We start from the raw sequence: 17333 nt of genomic DNA, 5'->3' as shown, positions 1-17333 counted from the left end.
CCCCCCCCCCCCCAAAAAAAACTAATTCCTCAAAAGGAAGTCACAGTGTTATTAGGAAAGGGAAGTGGATAGTGGGCATCCAGAAAACAATTGTCCAGTAATGGCATATTTTACAGAAGTAGTAACTGAAACTTAATAAGGTTAAGTGACTTCCCAGCATCACATAGTTAGTATGGTTAGTAATCAAGCCTGAGTTCATGTGTCGCCGGAACCTAACATTTTAATTCTACTCTCCTGCTTTAATTTAAGGAAGGAGTATTCCTCATACTTAGGAGACGCCTGAATATTGTCTTGTAGTACAAAGGACATGGAACCTGGCAAACCTAGAGTTCAATCCATGAGCTTTGTTTACTGACCTAAAACAAATCACTTAATGAATTTCCACATCTAGGGAGGAAGATGATAATAATGTACACGTTACAGTGGTTGGTGAACTGAAGGAGTTCTGATATGTAGTAAGGCCAACCATTCAGTGCCCTATACGTAGTAAATATTAGTGTTCTTTCCCTAAGAAATTTTAAACCCCTGGTTTGGGTAGTTGGGGGCTCTGACAATTGAGTGAGCCTTCCTGTTGCGTGAAGCCATCAAGGTGCTAACTGGATGTTTTTTCCCTCTGCCCCTGAGTGAGTTGTTAGGGTTAGGGTGGCACTGAGGAGACAGTCTAACTAGGTAAGTCAAGGCCCCTACAGCCCTTCCCAGTGAAATTTGCCTTCTTGGAGGTCATTTCTTCAAAACCTGCCTCTCATCCAGGAGCCTCTGAGATCTGGCGACTTTAAGGACGGCTGCATGTATTGAGCATGGTTCTGAGCACCCAGGAAATCCTGTTTGATGTTAGTCACGTGAATGGCTAGGAAATTTTAAAGGAAAGTCCCTGAATGCAGACAATTTAGCTTCAACTCTTCCTAGAGCAGAGTTTTGGGGAAACTTCTTTCTTCATTTGGCCTCTAATTTGTGCTTGTTCGGAAAGGCGGGTTCCATTGTTGGCAGACCCAGGCCTGCCAGTGGTCTGCCTGTTCTGGGTGTCTAGCGTAGTCACTTGGTCCCGGAGTTTTCTATAGCTTTTTGTCACTGCCTGTGAACTTTTATTACAGTTCTATAAGCTTCAGAGACAGGCAAGACTGGGGACCTGTCCTGGCTCTGTTTCATCATAGCCTTTGTCTTTGTTTTGACAAAAACAAAACACTTAACCCCTCTCTGTGCCTCATTTCTTTATCATCAAATGAAGTTGTTGATGATAACTAGCATTTATCTCTATGTGCATCATAATATCCTGAGCAGTTAATGAGGATTATCTCATTTGGTCCTCTCAACCTTTTTCTTTTTTAATTGAGATAAAATTCATATAAAATTTACCGTTTTAACCATTTTAAAGTATACAGTTCATGGTTTTCAGAATTTTCACAATGCTGTGTAACTGTCATCACTATTTAATTCCAGAAAATTTATGCTACCCCAAAAAGAAATCTCCTACCTGTTAGTAATTACCCCCAATTCCCCTCTCTCCCTAGCCTCTGGCAATGACTAACCGGCTTTCTGTTTCTATGGATTTGCCTATTCTGGACGTTTCATACAAATGGAATCGTGTAATACGTACCTTTTGTTGTTGGCTTCTTTCACTTTGCATAATGTTTTCAAGGATCATCTATGTTACAGCAAGTATCAGTACTTTATACTAGTGATGAGAAACATGTTACTTCCCAAAAGCAGCCTGTTTCATTTAAGACAGTTCCAAGTACTAGAAGGTTTCTGCATTTTGAGTGAGTCACTCCAGTAACTTATACTGGTTCTACTTTGGACCCCTGAAGGAATGTCCTTTCAAGCATTTGAAGATCATTGTCATTTGTATTTCTTTCCCAGCTCTAAAATTTTTTTGTTCAACTTGCTAGATCTGATTTTCAAGAAAAACTAGAAATTGGGATTTTATATGCTGACAGTTGTTTAATGTTTGCTTAGATTTGTATTAGTCCCTGTAAACTGCCCGTAGCCTACCACTGGCAGCCTCTGTTTAGCTTCTGTTAATAGAAATTAAAGGATGTCTTAGGATTATTGAGATACAATTCCTATACTAGTCACCCATCTAAAGTGTACAATTCAGTGGTTTTTAGTAAATGCAGAATTATACAGTCATCATCACAGCCAATTTTAGGACATGTTTGTCACCCCAAAAAAGAAATCACATACCCTTTAGCCATCTCCCCCAATCTACTTATCCTCTCCAGCCCTAAGTAACCAGTAATCTGCTTTCTGTCTCTATCAATTTACCTATTCTGGACATTTCATATAAATGGAATCCTACAACATATGATCTTTTTTGACTGGCTTCTTTCAATTAGCATAGTGTTTTCAAGTTTCATCCATGTTATAGCATGTATCAGTACTTCGTTCATTTTATTACACGTTTTATTTATCCATTCACCCATTGACGGACATATAGGTTGTTTCTGCTTTTTGATATTATGAATAGTACTGCTGTGATCATTTGTGTACAGGTTTTAGTTTGGGCGTGTTTTCAGTTTCTTGGGTGTGTACCTAGGAGAGGAATCGCTATGTCATATGGTAACACTATGTTTAACTTTTTGAGGGACTGCCAAACTGTTTTCCACAGAGGCTGCACCATTCCCACTAGCAAACTATGAGGTTTCTAATTTCTCCATATCCTCACCAACACTTGTTATTTTCTGTTTTGTTTTTTATAGCCATCTTACTAGGTGTGAATTGGTATCTCATTGTGGTTTTGATTTGCTTTTCCCTAATGACTAGTATTGTTGAACATCTTTTCATGTGTTTATTCACCATTTGAATATCTTCTTTGGAGAAATGTATTTAAATCTTTTGCCAATTTTTAAATTGAATTGTCTTTTTATTATTGAATTGTAGGTTCTTTATATGTTCTGATGCTAGGCCCTTATCAGATATGTGATTGTGCAAGTATTTTCTCCCATTCTGTGGGTTGTCTTTTTATTTTCTTTGAAACACTAAAGTTTTTCGTTTTGATGAAGTCAGATTTATCTCTTGTTTTCTTTTCTTGCTTGTGCTTTTGGTGTCACGACTAAGAAGCCATTGTCTCATTCAAGGTCCTGAAGATGTATACCTGTTTCCTTCTAAAAGTTTTACTACTGCTACTTTTTTTTTTTTTTTTTTTTTTTTTTTGAGGAAGATTAGCCCTGAGCTAACTACTGCCAATCCTCCTCTTTTTGCTGAGGAGACTGGCCCTGAGCTAACATCCATGTCCATCTTCCTCTACTTTATATGTGGGACGCCTACCACAGCATGGCGGGCCAAGCGGTGCCATGTCTGCACCCAGGATCCGAACTGGCGAACCCCAGGCCGCTGAGAAGCAGACGTGGGAACTTAACCGCTGTGCCACCAGGCTGGCCCTATAGTTTTACTTCTTAAAGTTTTAGGTCTATGATCCATTTTGTGTTAACATCTGTGTATGGAGAGAGGTGGGGGTTTCATACTCATTCTTTTGCATGTGGATATCTAGAAGTCCCAGCACGATTTATTGAAAAGACTTCTCTTTCCTCGTTGAATGATCTTGGCACCCTTGTCAAAAATCAATTGATCATAGATGTATTCATCTACTGCCTTTTGAAGTAGGTATTATTTAAAGTGATTAATACAATTTCTGGCATATAGCAGCTACTCAATAATAAATAATAGCCTATTGGATTTTTTTTGCGTCATTAGGAGTTAGTAAGTGGTGGGGCTGGGATTTGATCCCACGTCTGAGTGACTCCAGATCATGTCTTTATCCTGTGCGTTATACTGTGCGCTGCTAAAGTGGAAATGAAGCTCTCTGGGTGCCATGTTGGCCATATATAGTTCTCGAGAGGCTCAGAGGCCGAGCTCCAACATGGCCTTCTCCCACCATCAAACCTCCTTTGCTCTTTTCCCCATCTCCCTCCAGGGTTTCCATGGAGCTTCCAGGGCGCTCTTGGCCATGACAGTTGCTGCTAAAGGAACACTCTTCACCCTTCCTTACCTTGGGATATGGCAATTATTCAAATAGCCTTAGGATCTGTGCCCTCTTGCTTTCTCTCCCACCACTTCCCATCCTCTGCCACAAGCTAAGAATGAAGGTAAAGATGCATCAGCAGCTGCTAGGGCTTTCTGGCCACCAAGGATGAAGCAGCCTCAGACTGTGTTTTGTTTCAGGAACACATATGCAGAGCACTCCTGTGAACCAAGTGAACAAGGGGGATAGAGGTGATGGTGGTGGATGTTTTACTCGGGTTTTTGAAAGTTAAGTACTCCCTCCCTGACCTCAAACCCTGAAGCTCTGTGTCACCCAGGCTTTGCCCAAGATCATTTCTGGGTTAGAATGCGGAAGGCAGTACACGGGCTCCCTCTTTCTTGATGTGTTCTCGTGCTTTATATGAGCCTATATAGGCTGCTGTTGCTGGCAGTGTAACTATTAAGTGGTCCTTTTCATCTTTTTCTAATTTTATTATTTCTCAGTCTACTCCCATTCATTGATCTTGACCCAATTTTTTAAAAGAAGGAGAAAGTGGGGCTGGCCTCGTGGCCAAGTGGTTAAGTCTGCTCGCTCTGCTTTGGCAGCCCAGGGCTTTGCCTGTGTGAATCCTGGGCGCGGACATGGCACCGCTCATCGAGCCACACTGAGGCGGCATCCCACATGCCACAGCTAGAAGGACCCACAACTGAAAATACACAACTATATACTGGGGAGCTTTGGGAGAAAAAGGAAAAAGTTTTTTTAAAAAATCTAAAAGAAGGAGAAAATGACATAGGGAAAATAGGCAGCTTTGCCTGACTAAGGGAGAGGAGAACTCAATTTGAATACCTACTGTGTGTCCTTATTTTTGTAAATGAGGCACGTGGTACTAGGAGAGGTGAAGTAATTTACCACAGTTGCACAGCAAGTTGTGGGGGGTGCATATCAACGTTTTTAATCACCAAAGTCCATTCTCTATGCTGAAAGCATGCTCCTTCTATAGGATACCACCATATTTATTGACACTGAGGCCATTTATTATAAGACGTATCATTAAGTACTGCAAACAGAAAAAATGCTGCTAATTAAGCCAGCACAATGGTTTATTTTCCTATCAAGTGTAAGATGCGTACTGATTTCAGAAATGTTAAAATCTGAAAAAAATGTTTTAGCTACTATTGCATTTTGTCAGTTCTAACATTTATTCTTTACTATGTGCCATGCACTGTCTTCTCCACCTATAAAGTAGCTATTATTATCCCATTTTTACACAGTGATGAAACTGAGGCCCAGAAAATTAAATAACTTATCAAGGTCATGCAGCTGTTGAATAGCTGAGCTGGGATTCAGGCTCAGGCAAGTCTGATTTCAGAGTCCATGATGAATCTCGACTACTAGATCACACTGGAATTTAGAAGGCGTTTTACGTGTCAGCCAGAATCATCTCAGGGAGCCTGTACAGTCATTCTCTATCCTGGAAGAAAGCTGCTTCTGCAGGAACATTATTACTAACGCAGCAAACATGTGCTGAGGCCGCTTAGGACCTTATGCTGGCTATGCTGGATCACAGGTCTACATCGGTTCATAGTCTCTGCCTTAAGAAACTCAGTCTCATGGGAGGAAGTAAATCTTAAATAGTTACAGTGGTGTGTGATTGTGTTCTCTTGTGAGCTGAATACCAGGGAGCCTGGAGGAGCTGTCTGAGAAAGGCTTAGGGAGCATCAGAAAAGGAGAGTGACATTTAAGTTGAGTCTTAAAGGATAAGTAAGAATGTGCCAGGCAGACAGATAGGGTAGCATAGCACTATTATTGCTTTAAACAGACTAATTTTAAGTTCTGCCTCCTGCAGAGCTACTAGCTTTGGAACTTTAGGTGAGTTATCTTCTCTAAGTCTCAGCTTCATCATATATAAAATGAGGGGATAATATGATTTACTTCACAACATTGTTGTGAAGATTGAATGAATTAACGTGTAAAACATTCAACATGACATGTAGTAAGCACCCAATAAGTGTTAGCTATAAATTGAGGCTGGAAGAGTAGTAGGTTAGTGCTGATTTTGAAAAGCTAAAGGTTAGGCAAGGAATTTGGAGTTGATTCTCAAATTTAGAGAGCTATTTAAGGCCTTAAACACGAGAGTGACTTGAACACTCCCGTGTTCGCCATTGTGCTGGCAAGCTGGGGGAATAGGGAAGCAGAAGAGAAAAGCGAAAAGCATTACGTAGAATGGCCCCCGTTCCTTTGTGGGAGAGTGAAAAGCTATTCCCTCATCGCTCAGCCTGCCTTTGCTCTCCCTCTTGCCTGAAGGCCTTTTGGTTCTTACCTTTTGAGATACTAATCGTCTCTCCTCTCAGATATTTGGGCTATTTGAATGTGGGGTTTTAGGCCTTCGCCATGTGTTAAGGGAATCTTCCTGCATCCTATCCCTTTCACCCAGCCTGTGAATTAGAGACCAAAACTGTGAGTCTCTACTGATAGAAATTTTAGTCTTAAGGAATTGCTGAGCAAGGCTTTGCTTCACCACCGTAAGTCCTGAATGAAGTCTCTGCTTCCATTTTAAGCTCTTAATTCTGTGCTAACTCTGCTGGGAGTATCATATGCAGCATCCCCTTTAATTCTCACAAACAACCCTGTGAAGCAGGAATTATCCTGGGAAACTGAGGTGTACAGGTTTGGATGACCACCGGGTCCAAGAGCTGGAGTTTAGACAAATCTTTCTGCTCCCACTTAGCTGCCTCCTGGTCTCTCCTCTGTACCGAGAGGAGATCACCTTACACTGAAAGTAGTTCTTGGCTTTGGCGTACAAAGTGGGTGCCCCTGGCTTGGTTTCCAGATTCCTGAAGTTAAAAGAATTGGATCCTTCTAAGCCCTCCCTCTCTCTCTCCAGACTCTCATGTACCTCTTGCTCTCCAGATTAATAGTCGTGGCATGTTTAAAGCTAGCAAGCGTCTGATGAATATTTAATAGCCTTGAGCAGACGGGCTGGATACAGCTGTCTGAGACAGCAGCTGTTGGGGGGAGGGGAGGAAGTGCACTGCACTGGCTAACTACTGTTCTTTTGTTCCCTGGCCTAGCCCCTTGTAGGCCCTTTAGGAGCAAAGGCCCATGGTGGGCGCTATACCCTAGTCCTATTGTGGCCAATTGCTGCCCTGGCTCCCAAGGAGGCTGCATTCAAGCAACAGACCACACCCATTTTGGGGGGTGGTGGGGAGCAGATATGTTCCCTGATAGCTAGAATCAGTTTTCCAACCCCTGGGCTAGAGGTCTTCTACTCCATAACCTGTTCTGGCTTCGGGGCTGAGGACACGTTCTCATCCAGTGTTCTGCAACTGCAGCTCTCTTTTCTGAAAGGAGACAGACTTGGATCTGGAAGGGGCTTGAGTTTCATAACCGTGCTGCTGGGGTTTAGCTTCTTGACATGCCTTAACTGCAGGTGGAGTGGCCTCTCAGCAGGAGGGGGACATCTCACTGCTAGCCTAAGCTGTGGGGATTGTCTTTGGCTAGTCTTAGGGAATGGGCAGGTAGGAGTTCTCAGACAGGACACAAGCCATCCCTGTGCTTCCCCCACCTAGACGTAGGGAGCTTTTTGCTTCAAGGAGGCCTCGTTTCCAGGGCAGATCTGGGGAGGTCGTGGGGACTCCTGAGGAAAGCTCATTTGAGAGGTTTCCAGGCAGAGTGTGAGGTACAGTCAGCCTGTCAGCCCAAATTAATCACCTTGGTAATTGCCAGAAATTTGGGCACTATTTCTGTTTGTAATACTGTATTAAGATGCCTGAGTTAGCTGATCCCTTGTCAGCCTCTGGGGCCCACCTTGGCCCTCTTCAGGGTAGCCAGTCTCCTCCACCCCAGGCACCATGTGTGAGAACTTGAGATAAAAGAGTTTGGGTTCGGATACAGGGCTAATTCTTCTGTAGGTCCGCTGACTCCTGCAGCCTTCATGCTTCCTATTCATGGCCCAGCCTCGCATCTGAAATGGGTGCTCCCCATCTCTCGGGCTCTCTGGGGTTGGAATGTAGGAAACAAGCTCTGCATCTGTCTTTGAGAGAGAAATATCTTGTGCTCTGATATGATTCCTCATAAGCTTCTCTCCAGAGATCAGTACAAATGGCCCCTTTCGTTTGTTTTTTTTAATACATTATTATAAATTAGAACACCTACTATGTGCTAGACACTGATTCAGTGGCAACTGAACAAGATTAAATGGTCCCTGACCTCATGGAGCTTATAGGGTATTTAGGGAGACAGACACTAAACAGATATTAATCTCATAAATAACACAAATCATTTCAGTTGTGATAAGTGCTGTGAAAGAAAAGAATGGGGCGCTATGAGGGCACACAACAGGGAGCTAACCTAGCTCTGGGATTTTCCTTGAGGACATGGTGCTTAAGCTGACATCTAAAGGAAGAGTTAAGTAGGCAGAGGGTTTAGGAGATGGTTTGGGGAAAGGACATGAAGCTTATTGTAGGCAGAGGGTAGGACTGAGGCAACTTCAAGGTGAGGCAGGAAGCTAGACCTTATTCTGAGGTCATCACTGAAGACCATTGAATCCAGGTGTGAAGGGTAGGGAATGACATGATTACTAGATTTCTGCTTTTTAAACTTCACTTGCTCCTGAGTGAAGAGTGGATTATGGGAACCTGTTAGGAAACTTTTTTGTGTTAGTCCAGACAAGAAATGAGGAAAACCTATAGTAGGGTGATATCAGTGAAAATGTAGAGAAGTGAATGGATCCAAGAACTTGTAGGAGCTAGAATGAACATAATTTGGTGATTGTTTACATGTGGAAGAAAAGGGAGGTATTGAGAGGGCTCCCAGGTTACTGGCTTGAACTCTGGAGAATGGTAGTGCTTTTTTTTTTAAAGATGGGGAGACACTACTACAGTCTTTGGCATGAGATCAGGGCCCTGTCCTGTGCCCCAGGCTTAGGATGTGTCTCTCCCATGGATGACCCTGAGTACTGGGAGCTGGGATGGACCCCTCAAGAGAAGGGAAGAGATGGAGCCCTGAGCCTAGGATTTATAGCTATGGGAAGATGCCTATTTTCTCATTCCCTTTCTTCCAAAGACTTTAAAGCTCTTCGTTTATCTTTTTGACATCTCTGGGAGAGTAGAAAACATTTTCACCTTTATATAGCTGGAGGCCCCAAAGGTTTAGTTGATTCTGCCCTAGATCACTCAGCTCAGGCATAGCCGAGGATGGGAGGTAGGAGGTGTGAGCCTCCATTTTCACCACCTGACTGACAGCAAAAAGGGAGCTCATAGGCTGTGGACTTCTATTTTCTACCCATGTGTGTCCCTAGAAACCTCGTACTGAATGAAACAACTGGAGTTCTGCTGTGGGTTGGGGAGATTGTAAGGGAGGAAGCCTGGCCAAATGGGAGGCTGGGAAGCCCCCATGATATGGCAGCTTCATTTCTTAATTTTCTACCTGTGTCTTTGCAGCCATCAGAGGACTCCGGAAACCAGGAGAGCTGCCTGCTGTGTCAAGGCTGGCCTGAGGGCATTTGCTGAGCAAAGAGAAACCCAGGAACGGAGATCAACAGTCTTTTCCCACCCCACCTCTTGATCTGTCTGATTTACCCACAGAAAGCCAGCCAGGATCCCCTAGGAGAGTCACTAGGCCCAGAATGGAGTCCTCAGGGCTGCAGGGGACTGTGATGCTAACAGTTAAACCTGCTTAGGACTTCAAAGAATTGACGGGGGACTAACGCTATCCCCAGCATGGCCTCCTAGATCTGAATAAACTGGCAGTCCTTCTGTCTCTTTCCCAGTTTGCCTGCTTCCCCTTAGCCTTGAGCAGAACAAGCTGGAATACCCCTACCACCACCTCCTGTTTCCCACCTTGCCACACCTGTGTTGTGAGTGCCAACCTGGGAGCCCTTGGACACTTCCAGAGGGCTCCCACAGAGAGGCTGGTCACCACCTCTGTAATAGGCTGAGGAAAGCCAAGTGAGAAGATTCATTTACTTCGGGCAAGTTATTTAACCTCTGAGCCTGTTTTTCTCTTCATTGTTGATTACTAACCTTGTCCAAAAAGCTCTTGAAGGGTAGGGCTTTTCCTTCACTTCTACTGTATCCCTTCCCCAACAAATATCTGGCACTGAGGAGCTCAATAAAGGTTTTGTCAAGTGATGAATGGTCCAGCTCCGGTAGCTTCTATCAGCTTTGGGAGAGAGCCAAAGGCCCCCTGTCCAGCTCTCACTTTCCTTCCATCTGCACTGGGCTAGCTACTTATCCTAACATCTTCTCTTGGAGAATGGGAAAGCCAGCCTTTGATACACTTCTGGTTTCCTGTGGCCTATGCCCTAGGCTGATTTTACACTAAGCTTTCTGAGAGGTTAGGGACCTCGAATATTGCATTCTTCCTTTATTGTCTTCTGGTTATTTATCCTAGCAAGGGAGCAGGGGGACAGGCTGAGTTTGGGGAAAGAGCCTGTCTGCATTTTAACTGCCTGGGGCGTTTTAAGGAGCTTGAATTCCTTCTTGGCAGGAAGGGGACATTGAAATCAGTTAATTTACTTTGGACCATTTATTTAACTTCTGAGCCCATTTTTATCTTCATTATTATTATTTTTAAATGGTAGCTGATTCTGTTCACAGCTATTTATTTTTATACTCCTTTTTTTTTTTTTTTTTTTTTTTGAGGGAGATGAGCCCTGAGCTAACATCTGCTGCCAGTCCTCCTCTTTTTGCTGAGAAAGACTGGCCCTGAGCTAACATCCGTGCCCATCTTCCTCTCCTTTATATGTGGGACGCCTACCATAGCATGGCCTGCCAAGCAGTGCCATGTCTGCACCCAGGATCCGAACCAGCGAACCCCGGGTCGCCAAAGCAGAACGTGCGCACTTAACCGCTGCACCACCGGGCTGGCCCCTATCTTCATTATTGATTACTATAAATAATAGCTAATAATTTCTTGAAAGCTTAATATGTACCAGGCACTATGTCAAGCATTTATATGCACTATTTCATTTAATCCTCCAATCTATTATATTCATTTTAAAGATGAGGAAACAGAGGCTCAAGGAGGATAAATAACTTGCCTAAGGTTAAAAAAAGGTGCTGTGAGACTTGAGAGTCCTCACTTTTGACCTCTTTGTACCTCTTACAGCCACCAGTACATTGAAACAGTAAAGTGTTGTGTTTATGTGAGAGAGTTGTTCAGGATGACAAACCATCCAGGTTTACCCAGGACTTCCAGAGGGCTCCTGAGATGTTGGATTTTCAGTGCTAAAACCAGGAAAGTCCCAGGGAAACAGATGAGTTTGTCAAACTGTGTTTGCATCAAGACTCTCAGTCCAGGGTTGAGCACTGAGGCTGCCTTTTCCGTGGCTACTTGGGCTGCTAGGCCTCACCCTGTGGCTCGAGTTCCTTTATGTGGCATTTGAAGACCTGCTTCAGTTCAGCAGGCAGGAGAGGAGTTTGGGGCGGGAAGCAGATGGCATTCTGGTCATAGATAAATGGAGGCCCAGAGCCTGGGTCACTGTCTGAGAAGCCAGTGCTAGGTTCCTAGGCAGACAGACCCTCCACCCCCAGATGCAAGGATATCTACTTGGGAACCATGGATTTTTACAGGAAGGCCCATGGGGCTAAAGCCAAAGAGGTGTGGGTTTAAATTCTAGCTCATCACTTGCTGTGTATTTTTCTGGGCCTGTTTACTCTGTGAAAGTAGGATGATAATCCCTTTCCACTGAATGAGATCTGAGAAGCAAATGAAATGTGTGTGAAAGACCTAGCACAGGGTCCATACATAATACTGCTCAACACTTTAGTTTCCTTCCTCCTTTTTTTCCGGCTTGTTTTTTTTATCCTGTCTTGTCACCTGTCATGTCTGTCATATACAGCCTTCTTCCCTTCTCCCATTACCACTTGGAGCGCTAGGGATCTTCCTTTGAGAGCTCTGACCTAGTAGGCTTGGCCCACCCGCCCAGCTGCCCTGCTTGTCAGTCACCTCCCCTGCAAGCAGAGAAGGGATGACATCAGCCTTCCTTCCTCCCCCAATCCAAGCCTCTGGACTGTTTTGAGCCATAAATATTTTAGCTGGGCCTTTCTCTGGCTGTTGCCAGGGTGATGGGCTCTCAGGGGAATGGGGGGGAGTGTGGAGGCGGGGCTGGGAGCCTGGGGCCTACCAGCAGAGCTGGCCCTGGAGGGGCGGGCATGAAGCCTGGCCAAGAGCCAGTGCTTGCTGCAGCAGTTCTGAAGGCTGTTGCTCTGTCTGCCTCCTTCCCTTTCCTAGGCCCCTCAGGGCTGCTCCTACTGCTTCCAGGCCCAGCTCTGCCCTTGAGTGCTACTTGGGTAATTGCTGAATGTCTCTGATAAATGTCTTCATTTTAACATCTGTAACAGAAGAGTCCCTGCTTAGTGCAGGTAAGTGGAGAAAACGAAGGTAAAGGAGATTTTGTAAAAATCCTGTGAAACACTAGGTAAGTAAGTCATGATTGGAGAAGCTAGGTCCCATAGCTCTTTGTGATAGACCTAGAGGCAGGAGTCCCAGGGCAATGTGGGTGCCACGCTGAAGATGGATCCTCTACAGCGCTGCTTCTCCTCCTTCCCCCTTCCTCACACTGCAGCCCCAGCTCCTTGTCTAAGGTTCCCAGGTCTAGCTAGACTACCTAGCCTGGCACAGGGTATTCTAAGGAGTTAGGCCCAGTGGCTTGTGAGCAGAATTGATGAAAGCTTTTTTTACTTGAGATGCAAAACAACTCAGGCCCCCAAACTAGATCTGGCCCTCATCTTCTACCCCCCATCCTAGAGAGTTTACCTCTGGCTAGCTGCTAAGTTTTAGGTTGTGGCAGCATGCCCCACCCCTCTCCTTGGGATGTGGTCAAAGAAAGAAAAGAGGACCACAGAGGGGGCACCTGGATCATGCCCCAACCCTATCGTTGAGAAGCTCTGGATTTGGCCCAGGATTCCACACCCCTTGCTCAGCCATACCCTCCACAATTTTCCTGTTGAGCTTGGAGTTCTGATTCTTTTGTAGCGAGCTCCCTCTGGTGGTTGAGATACACATTGCAGGAAAATAAGATCTCAAAAATGAAACTGAATTGCAGGCGAGCCTCAGAGGTGGGATGGCTATACCAAGGAGAAGAAGCCTTGTCCCCAAGTGCTAATGACAGTCATTGTATTTCTTATATAGGGTATCTCCCATCTGTTTGCTTCTTCCTATCATTAATCCTTACAATTCAATGACATAGGAAGTATCCTAATTTTACAGATGAAACACATTTAGAGAGGTGAAATCAAATCCAGACTCTTCACTGTATGTACCATTTAAAATCCTCAAGTGATATGAACTGAGCCTGTTTTTCCAGCCTCATCTTCAATTACTCTCAAGCCAAAATAGACTTGCTCTTCTGGAACATAGCTTACCTCTGGATCTTTGTTCATGCTATTCCCTCTATCTTCATTGCCTTCCCTCCTCCCCAGTATATTACGTACCAAATTCCTATTCATTTTTGAAAAACTAAAGAATAAATACGGTATTTTCTAAAGCTTGCATATATTATCTTTGTAATAAGCAAATATTATAAGACATAGGAAGACAAATATCTGGATGAGAACAGGTGGGTGAGTGGTCCTGAGATGTGGAAGGTTGGATGGGGAGAGAATGGCCCAGGAAATTAGAAGAACATGAAGACACCTGGATTCTCTTGTAGGCTTGTGTCGTAAAAATCATGTGAGTATTTTTGCTGGCAGAAGAAAGTGAGAGCAAATCCCTTGGAAGCCGGGACAGAACTGCAGATGACATTTCTTCAAAGTCTTTGGTCTTAAATTCACATTCGTTTTCTTTGTACTTCATAATATATCCATGTTTTAATAATAATAGCTAAAACTTAAATAGCACTATGCACCAGGCACTGTCCTAAGTACTTTTCACAGACTAAATCTTCACCATAATCTCATAAGACAGATACTCATTTGGAGCTGGCCTGGTAGCATAGTGGTTAAGTTCACATGTTCCACTTTGGCGGCCCGGGGTTTGCATGTTTGGATCCCAGGCACGAACCTAGCACTGCTCATCAAGCCACACTGTGGCAGCATCCCACATAAGATAGAGGGAAATTGGCACAGATGTTAGCTCAGTGACAATCTTCCTCAAGCAAAAAGAGGGAGACTGGCAACAGATGTTAGCTCAGGGCCAATGTTCCTCACACACACACACACAAGAAAAGTACTAATACTACCCTCACTTTACACTGAGGAAACTGAGGCACAGAGAGGTTAAGTAACTTCTTAAGGTCATGCAGCTAGTAAGTGGTGGAGCCAGGATTTTATTCCATCTAAATTGGCTCAAGGAAGGTGCTCTGAATAACTATACTTTAATATTGAAAATATTGCCTTACATTTCCATGAATAAAACTGACTCCAGAAAGCAGTATTGTGCTTTATGCTAGCACCCCGACTCTATACCACTAGAGGTCTGCATAATCCAGGTTGAAAACTACTGATCTAGAGGACAGACTTGCCAGCCTTGGCCCCAGAATAACATGACCAAGAAAGAGATCCCAGCTCCTGAAACCCAATGACATAGGACTGGCTTAGAGCTAGTGGCATTTCCTCAAAAAACTCAGTCTCCTGGAAAAGCCAAGAGAGCAGGTTAATCAGGAAATGAAGACACAGAGAAGGGAAGTGAGGGCTTCAAGTTCACAAAACAGCTGAGAGGTCTGGCCAAAGATCTGGAGGATAAGAACCTAACCAACATCCTGCCATCTTATGATTATTTTCCTCAGGGAGCCTGCGGGAGGCAGATGTGAAAAGACTAAGACCCTAGATGCTTCTGGTAGATACCGGGGTAGAAGTGTACATTGGGGCCAGCCCAGTGTTGCAGCGGTTAAGTTCACACGTTCCACTTCGATGGCACAGGGTTTGCCCGTTTGGATCCCGGGTGCAGACCTATGCACTGCTTGTCAAGCCATGCTGTGGCAGGCATCCCACATATAAAGTAGAGGAAGATGGGCACAGATGTTAGCTCAGGGCCAATCTTCCTCAGCAAAAAAAAAAAGAAAGAAGTGTATGTTGTTCTGGATTGTTTCAGTTGCAGTTGTCAGACACCAAACTGACTTCTTCTACCAGGAAAGTCCAGAAAGGCTTTAGCTATGGCTGGGTCCAGGGGTTCAAATGATGCCATTGAGAAAGTGTCTCCTGATTTCTTGACTCCTCTGTGTTTCCTTCGTTATCAGCTAAGCTCTTCTCAAAAGGTGGCAAGAAAGCCACTAAGAGCACCATGTTTATATCCTATTTGCTTAGCCATCCCATAGGAAAAAAAATTTATTTCCCAATAGTTCTAGCATAAATCCTAGGATTGCATCTCATTTGGCCTGACTTGGGTCACTAACACGTCCCTTCACCCCTAACCAGTCATTGTAGCCTGCAGTGGCAGAGATGGAATGCATTGATTTGCCTGACCAGGGTCATCAGCCCACACCGGAACTGCCGAGTAAGGCAGCCCCACCAAACCACATGGACTAAGAGTGGGAGGAAGGTTAGTTCCCCAAGGGAAAATCAGAGTGTTCCTACCAGAAGGAGGAATGGATGCTGGGCAGGTGAAATCAATAGTCCACCTGTACGAGATGGGCGGGAGCCACAGATCATGGGTCACATGCATAGCAGTCCATTTGAGTGGCCTTATGCATTACACCGGGCTGTGTGAATGCCCTCAAATCAATTCAGTGGACATTTTCTGAGTATTTGTCATGTCCAAGATCCAGCACCTTCCATACAATATATATACAGCAAGACATTCCCCTGCCACCAACCCCAGTAAGGCAGTTACCAGACTCAAGCTACTGCTTCATCCCAAAGGAGTAGAACAAGCGAACTCCTAGTCATCGCTCAGAAACTAGCTCTAAAGTCATTTCCCATGAAGCCTTCTCATGACTACATCCCCCTTCAGAGTTGGTCACCTTCCATCCACCTCTGAACTTGCTACATCCTGCTGTTGTTATCACACTGTGCCATAATTTACTGATTCTCCTCTCTGCCTCCTCCAATGATGAGCGGCACCTCTGTTTTCTCAGTGCCCAGAATATAATAGATGCTCAAAGATGTTTGTTGAGCTGAGTTGAAATGAGTTCCCAGGAATGGCCCGGCCTGTCTTCTACGGCATATTCCTGTAACCATTTAGCTTCCCTTCCCAACTGGCCTTTCTTTCAAGAGCCAGTTCCCCACTACCTCAATTCAACTGAACTAATACTTATTGAATGCCTGTCATGTGCCAGGCAGTGTTAGGCCTTGGGAAGTTCAGAAATTAACAAGATATATTTCAAATTCAGTACTCTAAAGAGGCCAGAACCGGTTCTTCTACCAGAATTTCTTTTTTTTTTTTTTTTTTTGAGGAAGATTAGCCCTGAGCTAACTGCTACCAATCCTCTTCTTTTTTCTGAGGAAGACTGGCCCTGAGTTAATATCCATGCCCATCTTCCTCCACTTTATATGTGGAACGCCTACCACAGCATGGTGTGCCAAGTGGTGCCATGTCCGCACCCGGGATCCGAACCAGCAAACCCTGGGCCACCAAAGCTGAACGTGCGCACTTAACAGCTATGCCACTGGGCCAGCCCCTCTACCAGAATTTCTTTCGCTGGAAAAAGAAATCTCAGTCCTGATTTCTCCTCTGCTTTGTGATCCAGTCATTCTCCCTTCCTGGGCCTCTTTCCCCTCAGAAGGGAAGGCCTGACTTGGCGTAAAATCTATAATTTAATAGATGTGTATGTGTTGAATTAAGCTCCATATTTCCGTTTGCCTAGGTTAAAAACTTTGGAGTCGTCCTTCATCTTCTCTTTCTTCCACACACGTATCCAATCTGTCAACAAATCCTGTTGACTTTACCTTCAAATCCAGAATTCACCATGTCTCATCACCTCACCCGATCTGGTACAAACCACCACCACTTCTTGAGAAGATCATTGCCATAGCCTCGTGTCAGGTCTCCCTGCTCCCACCCTTGTGCCCCTGCAGTCTATTCTCAGATTAACCAGAGAGATTCTTTAAAAACGGAAGTTCAACCCTACAATAGCTCCACATCTCATTCAGAGCAAAAGCCACACAGCCCTGTGTGGTCCATCCTTTCCCATGTTCTTCTCTCATGTCTATTCCACCCAAGCCACCCTGGCCTCCTTGCTGTTTCTTAATCACCAGAGATGCTCCTGCCTAAAGGCCCTTCCACTAACTTTTCCCTCTGCCTGAATTACCCCTTTCTCCAGATATCTGCACGACTGATTCACTCATTTCCTTCAGCAGTTTGCCCAAACGTCACCTTCTCAGTAAAGCCTACTCTAAACTGCCTTGTTTAAGATTGCAACCTCCCAACCCCCTTTCCTGTTTTCCTCCATAGCAATCATTCCCTTCTGACGTACTACAGAATTTACTAACTT

At 44.5% G+C, this 17333-nt stretch overlaps 1 protein-coding gene across 3 annotated transcripts in view; it reads left to right on the top strand.

Annotated features, from left to right (window-relative positions):
* KHDRBS1 (KH RNA binding domain containing, signal transduction associated 1) overlaps nucleotides 1-10092 on the top strand; it is a 37263-nt gene extending 27171 nt beyond the window's left edge. The window contains exons 11-12 of one of the 3 annotated variants that reach the window (XR_011436473.1): nucleotides 5233-5314; nucleotides 9403-10092. The gene's annotated coding sequence lies outside the window, so the exon portion shown is untranslated. Of the gene's footprint in view, nucleotides 1-5232; nucleotides 5582-9402 lie in introns of all 3 variants that reach the window. The other 2 variants (XR_011436472.1, XR_002805587.2) reach the window with 2 other exon arrangements.
* Nucleotides 10093-17333: the final 7241 nt, after the last annotated feature.

Source organism: Equus caballus, chromosome 2 (assembly GCF_041296265.1).
Source record: "Equus caballus isolate H_3958 breed thoroughbred chromosome 2, TB-T2T, whole genome shotgun sequence".
Classification (NCBI taxonomy): Eukaryota; Metazoa; Chordata; class Mammalia; order Perissodactyla; family Equidae; genus Equus; species Equus caballus.
Note: the sequence above shows the minus strand (reverse complement) of the source record. Positions and strands in the feature narration are given on the sequence as shown.